Below are 12,996 nucleotides of genomic sequence, written 5' to 3'. Positions count from 1 at the left end.
ATTCTAATACAATAGTGGCCTACATACTCGAACAAATCCTGCTGTCAGTTTCACACAGAAACACATCAAAACCACATCAGGGAAATCTACTGTGAGTTTAACTAACTCTCACTTTAAGAGATCCCAGGAAAATGCAGTGCAGTAATGTTTTGTTTGTTTGTTTGTTTTTAAATTAAGTGTCAGAAATAGATCACTATGCAGCAACTTATTCTTCTTCTAAGCATATGGGTTCACCCACCATGAATCTAATTTAAACTTAAAAGCAAAAACGGCTTAAGAAGCACAGTGCAGATTATTTGAAAATTCATATGTTGACTATAATATTTTACAGTTTTTGCAGAACTGTGGACTTGGCTCCATCAAGCCAAAAGAGAAATAGAGACAAAATTATAATAGATGCAAATAACAGACACTCTGTTTTCCCTCAAACATTTAGTAAGATACATGTAAGAATGATAAGCTAATCATACAGCCAAACAGCTAGGTTACTTTATTGGAAAATAGGTCAAGCTATCACTCCCATTTATGCTGCATGAATGCTGTGAAATTTAAGCCTCAAGTGAACTTTTCCCCTAGACTTTATGTAAGTTTCATAGGCAGTGAACAGATAGGAACACACACCAAGTTCTGGTACACAATGCTAACCAAAACCCCTGTCCATAGATTGCATTTTTCACTAGTAGAACAATTTTAACTGCTGAAGAGTATGAATTCAGAGAGCAGTGAAAAATATGAAGGGTTGTGGTGTTTGGGGTTTTTTTGGGGGGGAAGGTGGGGGCAGCACATGTGTTGATGTCTGAATTCAGTATCCTGTATTTTGACTGTGACCCCATCTCTACACTAGCCAGCAGAACTAGGATGAACAGAGGTTTGTACCTTCAGCATTGAGCTGCCAAGAGTGAACAACAGGGAATCCAGGGGAAGCACACTGACACTAGCCTCTGACTGCGGCTTCCCAATTCCACAGCACGTGTGGATGTGAGTAGTTTGACACTGTTTAATTAGAGTTTGGTAAAAATAGTTTAGAGTCTCCATCAACATTTCTAAAGAACAAACTCATTCCTCTTAATAGACTCACATTCATAGCTTCCAAAACTGTTTTATATTTATTTATTTTTACAAAAAGGGCAGGAAGAAGAAACAAATGTAAGGACGTCTTTGAGACTTCTCTAGCCCTATCTCCTTAGCTTTCCTGCTCTCCTTCTCCTTGCCCTAACAAAGCTTTAACAGCACTCCAAACACAGAAATATCACCAAAAAAAGACTGTGACGACACAGAGAACAAAAATGGTGGAACACTGTCCGTGAGCTATAGTGGTTATAACAGCATGTGCTCTTTTTTCTTTGTTTTGGACTATCAAAATTTTTCTCTAAAGGAAGATAATGAGAAAGACAAACGGATTGAATCCACCAAAACTCAAAAGGAAGTTTTTCTGAAAGAAATTTTAAAAAGTAATAAAGAAGTCTAGGAATGTTCCTGCAAACTTTCTTGCATAGCCAGAACAGGAGCTGTGAAGAGACTAAAGACTTAGCAGAAAGATGACAGCTTTTGCATGTGGGTATTTTATTCTTTTAAAGTGAGATGGAATCCATTTTTTAAGTAACAAACAAGCTTTGTCCCAGACACTGTCTTTTCACCTTACCTGCGTGCCTCTTTACAAAGGCTAAAGAAAACTATAGCCTATCTTCACCCTTAGCAAAAGACCCAATTACAACCCTATCACATATCACATCTATTTGGCATTTATTATCCACAGACATCTAAAACTGAAACTCTTTTTGAAAGCAAGCTCAACTCCAATGACAAATATTCTGTTTCTTGGTGGGAATCAATCCTGACAATAAAAAGTTTGTGAATCATGTGGGTAAAGATAAATTGAAAACTAAGCATGATGATCTGTTCTATAAACTGGGACTGTGAAAAGAAAAACAGAGCCCCCAGAAAACTCAACAGAGTAACCTCAGAACGTTGCAACAAAACCTTACAGCAGAAGGCTGCATCTCTCCACTCACAAGGAGAAAAAGTTTTACACCTAGCACTATTTATTTTGATCTCTTCCTCTCCAGACAGTGAAGAAAAAGGGTGTATCCTCACACATAATCTACACAAGGCTGTCCAAGTAAGCAGAAAGAAAACCTAAAATGGTCTTCTTGGCTCCATTATGGAAGTGACACACAAAAGAAGTCCTTCTGTCCCTGCAGCTCCACCCCTGCTCCCCATCCCCCTTCATCTGCTACCATGGACTTAGGCACAAAAACTTTGAAAGCTGAGTCTAGGTTTTCCCTAAAGACAGACTCCTACACTGAAGATGATCAAGAACTTCAAGCTTAACTGAAAGCCACCCACCTGTAAAAGATGCAGGGCAGGGGCTTTCCTAGCCACTGATAGGAGCAGCCAAGTGGAGGCAAAGCTGCATCAAGAAGACATCATCAGCATGCCTGATCTAAAATACCAGGTACGCTATCAGAAGATTCAGAAACTGTCCTCGCATGTCACCTGCCTGCATAAAGGTAATTATGACAAACAAAAAAGGATGGCCCTATATCTACAGGCATTCAAAGATCCTGATCCACTTCAATTTCTGGATGACTCAGAAGAAATGCCCTCTATAGACAGCAGAGACCCAGTGAAATGAGATGCAATCTGTACATCAGCGTGTGGCATGAAGGTCCATACTTCCTCTTTTTCAGATGTGGGCCATAGCCTGTACCAATACAGCAACTCCCAGAAGATCAACAGATCCTCCCATAGAAACAGGTTCCCAGAATGATGAATTGATCAGACTAAAGAAAGAGAAGTGATAAAAAATGGTTTGCAAAAGATACCCACTAGAAGTAACATACAATTGCAAGGGAGAAGCTCCATTTTCTTCCTCCCAGGGTTCAAAGAGAAACATAAGGGACAGTTTCATGTTAGGAGATCATCATTTCTACTTTCGCATTGCAGTAAAATCAAAATGGTTGTTAACATCAAGATGGTTTATACTATTAGGATGCAGGAAGTTGGAAAAAAAAGTCAAATACTGTTCAAGTAAGTATACCTCTGCACTGGAATGGCAGCCTTTTAAGGAGAAGAAAAATTCACATAGAAATGAGCCATGCAGACAATCATTTCTTGCCCTTCCCTCTAATCAAGAATTACCAGCTACATTATAAAACCTTTGTTTTCACATAAATTACTCAATAAGAGCAAATATTAGCTAAAAAACTTTGTCCTACTAGCAAGGTAACAAGCATATTCATCAGCAAACTGGTCTAGTGGAAGGTGTCCCTGCCTATGGCAGGGAGATTGTAATTAGATCATCTTTAAGGTCCCTTCCAACCTAAACCATTCTGAGATTTTGTGTATTATCAGACCTTGTGTGAGAAACATTTTTTCCAAAATGCATGTAGAAACAATAATCTGAAGGGCTGCCTAAAAAAACCTAAAGAAACTATAAATTGAGCATAACATTTCTAAAACTTTGATAATTTGAATGTCATTACACAGAAAAACAAACCATTTTTCAAGTAAAAGAAGTGATGATGTTAAAAACTTCTCTTAACCATATTTCACTTAAAAGTTACATCATTCACTTGCTATAATTTGTAAATTCTATCTAAAACAGTATTGGCGAATGTTGCATAAAGTACAACAAGCCGATTCGGGCACTCACAGACTAATATTTACTTCTTAATTTTCATGAAAACTTTTAAAACTATCAAGTGAGAAGTGTTCACTAAACAATAATGTTGGTTTTTTGTTTTACTTCTTTTTATTTTACTTCTTTCAGCAAGAGTATGAATCCATCATGACAACAAGGCCCACAGTCATTACTTGACACTGTCCTCAGCAATATTTCACTACAAATTTTGCTTCAGTTAGCAAAACTATACTGTCTTAAAAAACACCCAGTGCCAAAACTGTCAGCTGCAGAGCCAGAGCATAATTTAGGCTTCTTGATGTCAAGTCAAGTAGCCTATCCACTGAAATGTGTTGTGCGAGGAAGCAAATACAGATTGTCTCCATTTCTGGCAAACACAAGCCTTGCACCAAAACAGCCCCTGTAACAGGAAAACAGGAGTCAACTTTCTCCCACTGTGGGAGTTTTAGCCAGCTAACAAATGAGGAAAAATTCTGGAGTGGCAGAGCCTGCATTCATTTCTATCTCTTGTAGCACTATGACACAACAAACGCCTTCCAGACTGCAATCTGAACTAGAATCCGCTCCTATCCAGAACTGAGGAGATGAACGGCAACAGCACCGCTGAGAATATTAACTGACAAACACATCTAGGTCTCATTTGCATTGTAGCCTGATACATTGTAGCCCTGAACATTCACAGCATAACACCTCAGATCATTCAGTGCACAAAAACTGTTTAATAAGCCAAAGGATATGTAAAACGGTTGCACACACAGAGATCTACACTGATCTACACTGATCAGCTTTTGACAAGTTGTGTGCTTTTTAATGCAAAATATATCACACACTCCAGCTCACAGCAAATGCCAAACAATGCTTAAGCGTAATGAAGGATATGACAATATGTCCATTACAGCAGTCCCTGCACTAGCATTCTTCAAATGATTCACAGTGATGAAACAGCATCCCCACCTGAGAGAATTTTTGCAGAAATTTGCCCAGACACAGGAAAAAAATCTGCATCAAAATAGAGGCATGGGTTTTGAGTTCTGCAATATTTTTTTTTCTGCAATTCAAAAATAGAAAGGTACTAACCTGGACACTGAAAAGAAGCCAGTAAAGAATGAGGCATAAGGCATCCTTTTGCTGGATTACAGCATAAAGCACATAATCTCTGGATAGTTTTATTTGTTTTGTTTCGACTCTATATTAAAGAAAACTGGGGAAGCTGTACATATGAATATCTGAGTAATGCATACACTAGACTCTTTGGGGAAGAAAAAAAAACAACTGTTTTTCAAGGATTTTTTTTTCTGTTAAGCCAGTAAAATACCGTCTAGGAAAACTCTGTATTTCCTATATATTTAAAGCCAAATATTTACCAATTATATCAAAGATTTTCAGAAGACAGGACAATCATTTTCAAAAGAAGAAAAGGGATAATCAGGATTTTCTTAAAACATTTTGAGCTCAAGTCACAATTCACCTTAAAATAGCCTATAAAAATGCAAGGTGGGTGGTATTTTTAACTTGTTTGCTTGCTTGCTTTCTATGGGCTTACTTTTTCTCAAACTCATTAAGGTTTCCTTGCCTCCAGAAGCAAGTACCTTTGGAAGGTTCTCAGAAGATCAACACCTCTTTTCATCTGTGGCTATGCAGGTTTTTCTTCCCAAACACACTACCTTGTAGGCTGGGTACAGCTTCAGTTGTATCAACTAAACAAATTCTTTCTGGCCATAACAACTTCCACACTCTTCCTCATTTTTATGCAGCCCCTTGACTCATTCTGCAAATTCTGCGATTTAGCTCTTAAAAGTAAGCCAAAACAACTTTCTAAAGCAACAAAAACATTCTCATTTTTTCCTCACTGAATTACTCTCTTGCCATTTCTGTGAGCTGAACTGACAGGCCAAGGAAGACAGCAAAATGAAGACTAAAACTCTGCATATAGGATCAACTCACGCAGCAGATGAAGCTTCACTTTTAAGAATACACAAGGATAGGAAAACCAGATTTTATGTTTTTAAATCATAGCATCATTCAAGTTGGAAATGGTCTCCAATATCATTGAGTCCAGCTTTAACCTAACAGTGTCAGGTTCACCACTAAATTATATTCCTGAGTCCCACATTTACATGGCTTTTAGATACTTCCAGGGATGATGAATCAATCACAACCCTTGGCAACCTGTTCTAACGCTTGGTAACCCTTTCTATGAAGAAATTTTTCCTAATATCCAATCTAAATCTCCCCTTGCACAACTTGAGGCCGTTTTCTCATGTCCTGTCACATTCTACATGGGGGAAGAGACTGAACCCCACCTGGCTAAAACCTCCTTGCAGGTAGTTGTAGATGGCACCAAGGTCTCCCCTGAGCCTCCTTTATTCCAGGCTAAACAACTCCAGCTCCCTCAGCCATTCCTCATAGGACTTGTGCTCCTGACACTTCACCAGCTTTGTTGCCCTTCTGTGAACATGATCCAGAGCCTCCATGTTTTCCTCGTTGTGAGGGGCCCAAAACAGAATCTGCAGTGAGGCCTCACCAGTGCCAAGGACATGGCGATGATCACTGCCCTAGTCCTGCTGGCCACACTATTTCTGATACAAGCCAGGATGCCATTGGCCTTCTTGGCCACCTGGGCACTGCTGGCTCATATTCAGCTGCTGTTAACCAGTACTCCCAGGTCCTTTCCCACCAGGCAGCTTTATAGCCACTCTGCCCCAAGCCTGTAGCGCTGCAGGGAGTTGTTGTGACCCAAAGGCAGAACCCGACACTTTGTCTTATTGAACCTCATACCATTGGCCTCAGCCCATGGGTCCAGCCTGTCCAGACGCCTCTGCAGAGCCTTCATGCCCACCAGCAGATCAACGCTCCTGCCCAACTTACTGTCGTCCAGATCACCAAGTAACATATTAAAAAGGACTGGGCCCAGTACTGAGCCATGGGGAACAAAACTTGTAACCAGCAACCAGCCAGCTTTAACCCAATTCACCACCACTCTTTGGGACTGGCCACCCAGCCAGGGGCAGGGAAATAAAGGAACAAACTAAAAAACTTTGAATGGAAAAGACAGTAAAATGAAAGTTCCTGAGTGGCTTTAAGTGTACTTAAGACTATGAGAAAATACACTAGTTGATTGTTCCGCTCTGCTCTGCAATGGTCTCATCTCAGGTCCTGTGTGCAGTTTTTGGCATCACAGTATAAGAAAAATATCAATGTATTAGAGACCATCTGAAGAAGGGCAATGAGGATGGTGAAGAGTCTGGAGGGGAAGCTGTACAAGGAGCAGCTGAAGTCACTTGGTCTGTTCAGTCTGGAGAGAAGGAGGACCGAGGGGAGACCTCATCGCACTCTAGAGCTTCCTCATGAGGGATGGAGGAGGGGCAGGCACTGATCTCTTCTCTGTGGTGACCAGTGAGAGAACCCAAGGGAACAGCCTGAAGTTGTGTCAGGAGAGGTTTAGGTTGGATATCAGAAAAAGGTTCTTCACCCAGAGGGTGGTTGGGCACTGGAACAGCCTTCCCAGGGAAATGGTCACAGCACCAAGCCTGACAGACTTCAAGAAACATTTGGATGATATTATTGGCACACGGTGTGGCTCTTTGGGATAGTTCTGTGCAGGGCCAGGAGTTGGACTTTGATGATCCTTGTGGGTCCATCCAACTTAGGATATTCTATTTTCTATGATAAAAAGATATTTTTTATATACATATATATACACTGAATATATCTGTCCCAGTGGCACTGATGAAGAGAAAGCAAGCCTGCTTCTCCCTCACTGCCTCATGCTGCATATTATAAAGGCATACAAGCACTAGGAACTGCGTTGCCATCTCCTGCTGAATTTGCAGGGCACGTCAAAGTACAGAGCAGGCACCACCAAGCCAAGCAGGAATTAGTATTCCAGAAGGATCCCACAGCGCTGGTGTCTCTCGGCCTCTCCCGCCCCCGCCGCCGGGCGCACGGTAGTGCCCGGCGCGCCGCCAGGGGGCGCTGCGCCGCCGCGCACAGGCCGGGCCCGCAGGGGAGAGGGAGGTCAGGGAATTCCCCCCGGCTGCAGGAACACCGCCGCTGGCCACTCCTGCTGGAGAACTGGGCTCCATGATACACAACATGTTCATTTATTTATTCCTCAAAAGGGCTGGCGTTTGAGTGATTTTTATAAATATAGTTTGTAGAAGTTAAAAAAAAAATCCCAGAATTCTCATTATGACAAAATCCTATTCCAAAACTTTCTTTTCATACTAAGGATGACGGAAACTCTGATGTTAAAACAAGGTGTTAGGTTCTTTTTGTTTTGTTCCTTTCATCTCAAGCACATATCCTATCATCAAACAGACTGTGGTTGTATTCTTAGTGATTCCAGTTTCATTAAGTGCCTTTTCACCACATTAGATGATGTGGTGAATTAACTGCACTGTTTATACAAAGGAAATAAACATATTTCCCAAGCAGTTTTATGTTCTAGAGAAAATCTGGTACTCCAAAACAAATCATGCACATTACTTAACAGAGACACCAAGACATCATGAAAATAGCTACCTGAAAATTAGCAATGCTACAATTTAGAACTTAACAGTAGAAAGCAGAATTATATTTACATTTTCAGAGTGAAACTTTCTTCCAAACTACTTTTAACCTGAACTTAAGCAGTTTACACTATCAGAAAGAACTATGAGGTCCTTTAAGGTCCTGATTTTGCTGACACAGAAGATTAATGTCTCATTACACCAGTAAAGTCAAGCAACACACACACAGAGGTACTTCCTAAAACTCATTCACTGGTATTCCACAGTACATGTGATCTCATGAGAGATCAAGAGCAACAGTTAATAATTTCGATTGAGTATGCAAAAATTACTAAGGGTTTTGTGGTGCCTTTTTAAAACAAGGATGCTTATTGAACAACTATCTTTTTAAAAACTGCCCATTCCCTCTCCACTTATTGTGGAAGCGGGTTAATACAAAAGCAGCCACCTGAACTGCTGCGATGCTGTCAGGAGGAGGTCTTCATTTACCATGATCAGGACTGGGGAAGGAAGTGGGGGTAGGGGGTGATGGTGAGAAGGGCAAAAAGTAGTATTTACCCAGCAGGGTGTGATAAATTCAGAACACCTACTCAGCATCAATTTATAACCTTCATGTGCTATACCAAGTAAAAGTACACACGCAAAACTTCTAAACTTTTCTGTAACAATGTGGAAGACACGAGCAGAGTAGTTTACACTTGTTACAGCTGAATTCTACTGGGCTTATATGTATACATATGCATCATCGCAAACCAGTACAATATCTCATCACGAATGAAACAAAAGCCTGTTCAAGATGAGGACAGAAAAAAAAAAACCTGATTGTATTCAAAACACAGCTGCAAGATTCTGAGGTCTTACCTATCAATAACCTGAAACTCATAAAAATTCAGCTTAGATCTATTTCAGGATTAAGTTCTCTTCACTATCTTTTGCCCAATAACAGTTCTGTGATTGCCCTGGTAAAATTGTTCCAGTGCTCCCCCAATAGGAAGGAATCAATTCTTCAAAATTTGTGAGCAAACAGCTTTAACTGAAATACAAAAGTGCCATTTCAGAAAAAACCAAACAAACTACCAACAACCCAGATCCCATTTCCCTGACCCCCCATTTAAATGATTTTATTTTTTAGAAAACAGTTTCTCTTGAGAACACTCTAGCAACTAACAGTTGCTAGAAATCATCAAAGATTTCTTACTTTTCACAAATTGCTTCACAGAGGATAGCCAGCTGCTGTTTTTCCTAGACGTGTTCTGGGACATACAGTAGCAGTCCAGTGGAGAAATGTCAATTTACTCTCCAATAGGTGTTGAAGGGGTTCTAAAGAAAAGAACAAATCTCACCTCCTGGGGCACAGCATGTGCCCAGTCTTGCAAAAGCTCAGCATGGGCTTCAGGAGTGTCCTAGTTAGGACAGCTGAGACCAGTTCATCATGGTATGGGTGTAACCCAAAACTGTGTATTCTATAGCCTTCCATGCCATTTCCCAGAAACTGGTGTCAACAGACTATTCGCACCCTCTGCCCATAGAGCCTGACTCCTCAGGCTATAAACTAGGTGTTAAGAGGCCTGTGAGATAGGAGGATGCTCTTGTCCTCACACCCTTTGTGGAACTCCCCGCCCTGAGGGAAGTACTGAACATTCCTGCCTGAACTGGAGGATATATAATCTTGGAGTCCTGGAACATTTGGAACCCACTCGTGGGATCCAGAGGAAGACTGCAGCTCATCGCTCTCAACCAGACTTAGATCACCACCCTCAACTGGACTCCAATCACCACTTTTGACCAGACTGCAACAGCTCTCCCACCAGCAGGTTTTTCCCCTCTCCCTTTACTTTGGACTCAAGTGGGGCCCAAGGAACACCACTTTGTTCATGCCCCAGGGTACTGGGTTATACATTTGGGTTTTGTGGGTTAAGACCAATTGTTTGTTTGTATGATTGTACTTACTGTATTATTTTAATAAATTGTTATTCTGACTTATAATCTCTCCTTTGAGTTGAGTTCATTTCCCCTGCTGGTTAACTCTTAAACCAGCACAAGAAGATAAAAACCTGGAAGCCAAGTGATTTCAGGTTGAAGATCAAAATTAATCCAGGTAAAAGGATGAAAGACCAGTTATACTTGCCTATGTCACACTGAAAATGAAGAGTTTATTTGCTGTTTTGTTTTCTGAAGTTTTCTAGACTTTCACCTTGTCACACAGACTATGGCAGCAGTAATGGGGTTTTTTGTACACACTACTAGAAGGTAACACTACTGAAGAGACACTGGACTTTCAGTTCACCTAGTCAACACTAGTTTTAAAGGCTATCTCTGACTTAGCCACCCTCATGTACTTTAACTGTAAACTTAACACATTTCTTTACAGTGACACTGTTTCTGCACCTCCTGCTCCTTGAGATCCCCACACAAATTAAGTGTGAGAATCAAAGTGCTACAGCAGATTGTGCAACAACTAAGTTCAAGAGGACCGTTTTTCCTTGGCATAATCAAAAAAAACTTTGTTCTTGTGTACTTGTAGTATCAGGATTTGAGGATGAGGTAAATTAAACTCAGTAAGTGTGCATAGTAAGTTTCATTAGGCTAGAATAAAAAATTCATGAAATGAGGCACTTCAGGAATGGTGGGTGCACTTATTTTATTTCACAATTAACTTAATATTTTTATTAGTTTTCCCTGCAGCCAAAGCATAGCTTTTACTCTCATGGCATCTTAAAAAAATAAAAATTGAAAGAAAAAAACCCCAAAGCACCATATGCATTGCATGGTCCAAAGCTCTAACTATAATTTCATTCAACTTCACTGGTACACCTTGTACTGCTACTGTTTTTGAATGCTTCGTCTTTCTGCACCCATAATTCAAACAGCAAACCAAGCAGTACAAGCGACTGACTCCAGCATCAAGAGACTGCTGGTGAGAAAATACACTTCTGCTATTCTATTTGTTATTCAACACCTGTAGCTTTGGAATCCAACAAAAACAAGCTGGGTACCTGTCTACTGCTTCCTGCAACTGTTTTTTGAAAGGCCAATTCATAACTGGGATAAAATCCAATCAGGTCAGCATTTATATTTAATCATCCAGTCATAATGCGAGACTACTCACACAATGGTCCAATTGTCAGTTTCCAAGGTTCATCCCAAGCCAGACTGTCTTTCCCTATTAAGGTTTCTAGTAGCCTTTGTTCTAACTCTACTCATAGAAGAATGATATCCCATATTCTTGGAAGCATTTTACTTTGAGTCAAGCATTTCTGTGGTAGTAAGATTACATACTGTCACATTAGCTTTCTTTTCTTGGTTGAAGGAAATAAACCTGAATAGAGTTCTGTGTAATGCTTAAAATTTAATGGTACATTTGACCACATTTAAGACTAAAACCCCATAAAATGCACACAATACAATGCATTTCATACAACTACCAATGCTCTATCACAAACCTCACAGAACACAAAAGTCAAACAAAAGGTCACACTGATACACAAGTTAAAGAAAAGCTTCAAATGCATTTAAATGTCCATAACAGTAATAACGTAATTCAACTTTCTATTAAAAAATATTGAAAATTGACAATTCAAAAGATACCAAAACTCTATAAAATTAATGTTTTAAGCTATACGTTCAGCATCATTCTGATATGTGCCACAACAAACAGCTAAATTTATTAGCCACCTCTTCACTGTTTTCTAGTCACACTAGTCATACTTCTCTGCATTCCTTTCCTTCTCCCACCACAGTCCTGCCTTCAAGGTCTTAAGCAAATCACCTCTCCCTCTCAAGATGTCTCAACAGCCTACTCAGTCATGCCAGAGAGCATTGCTGATGTTCACTCCTAAAGTTTAATGTGTCTTGCACCCTGTATTTAAAATGAAAACAGAATCTGTTGCAAAAGAGAGTTTAGTAATTTTTCTGTCATCCATACAGTGTCATGCACAGATGCAAATGCAAATCTGGGGACTGCATTTGAAGGGTTTAGGTCTGTAAGTCTTACACTGATACTCCTCACAGTACATTTATAAGAAGAGGAAACAAACAAATTATCATCCAGCCCCTCCCAAAATCTCAGATACCACAAGACAGCGGATTAAGCACTATTCAGTAAAACACATTCAGAATCACTTTGCTCAGAACAGTTTCCTCCTCAAGGCTTCAAAGGCCTTTCTGGTTTTTTTAAAACAAAAAAAAGCATATAGGCTCCCCACAGTTCTGCATTTTTCTGGGACAGTGTCATCATCAATCTGTAATCCAACATATTACACTAAAATTCACCACGTACCTGATGCTGATAAAACACTTTGAGGTAAGAAAACAATAGAAAGGCAGATGAGAATGGTAAAATTCAAGTATTTTCCATTCCTTCTCCTCAATCCTTTTGCAAGGCTGGATGTGAACTCAAAGTATACCATGCAGTTATGCACATGGTATGCATGACTTTGCTAACATCTGAACACATTGTTATGAGAAACTTTTCAAACACTCCCCCAATTTATGTAGAAATTATTCCTACCAGTAGTGTTAATGACAGCAGTCATCCAATAAGCAATAAATCAACACAAGGGGCAGAGGGGTGAAGTCAGCTCCCGTTTTCTTTCGTGTTAAGATAGTAACTTTCATGTGGCTGGTTCATTCCTAAAGCACTAATCTGAGTTTATCTGCAGCCATTCTTTCTTCACTTGAAAGGATGCCAGCAGAACAATTTCAAACTAGAGCCCTTGATGCAATATTTCTACCAAGTCAACACTTCACATTCATGTAACATCAACATAAGGAACTTCAGGCTTCACTCCAACCATTAAATGAAACTAAACTGACACATGCCTATAAAATAGTGCCATTTCC

At 40.0% G+C, this 12,996-nt stretch overlaps 1 protein-coding gene across 3 annotated transcripts in view; it reads right to left on the bottom strand.

The window, feature by feature from the left end:
* The window catches only part of TJP2 (tight junction protein 2), a 66,078-nt gene that overhangs the window by 27,803 nt on the left and 25,279 nt on the right, over positions 1 to 12,996 (bottom strand). The window lies entirely within an intron of this gene.

Source organism: Pipra filicauda, unplaced genomic scaffold, assembly GCF_003945595.2.
Source record: "Pipra filicauda isolate LSUMZ 115617 unplaced genomic scaffold, ASM394559v2 scaffold68_size4259465_pilon, whole genome shotgun sequence".
Taxonomy (NCBI): domain Eukaryota; kingdom Metazoa; phylum Chordata; class Aves; order Passeriformes; family Pipridae; genus Pipra; species Pipra filicauda.
The sequence above is the reverse complement of the archived record's forward strand: the minus strand, read 5'-3'. Positions and strand labels throughout refer to the sequence as shown.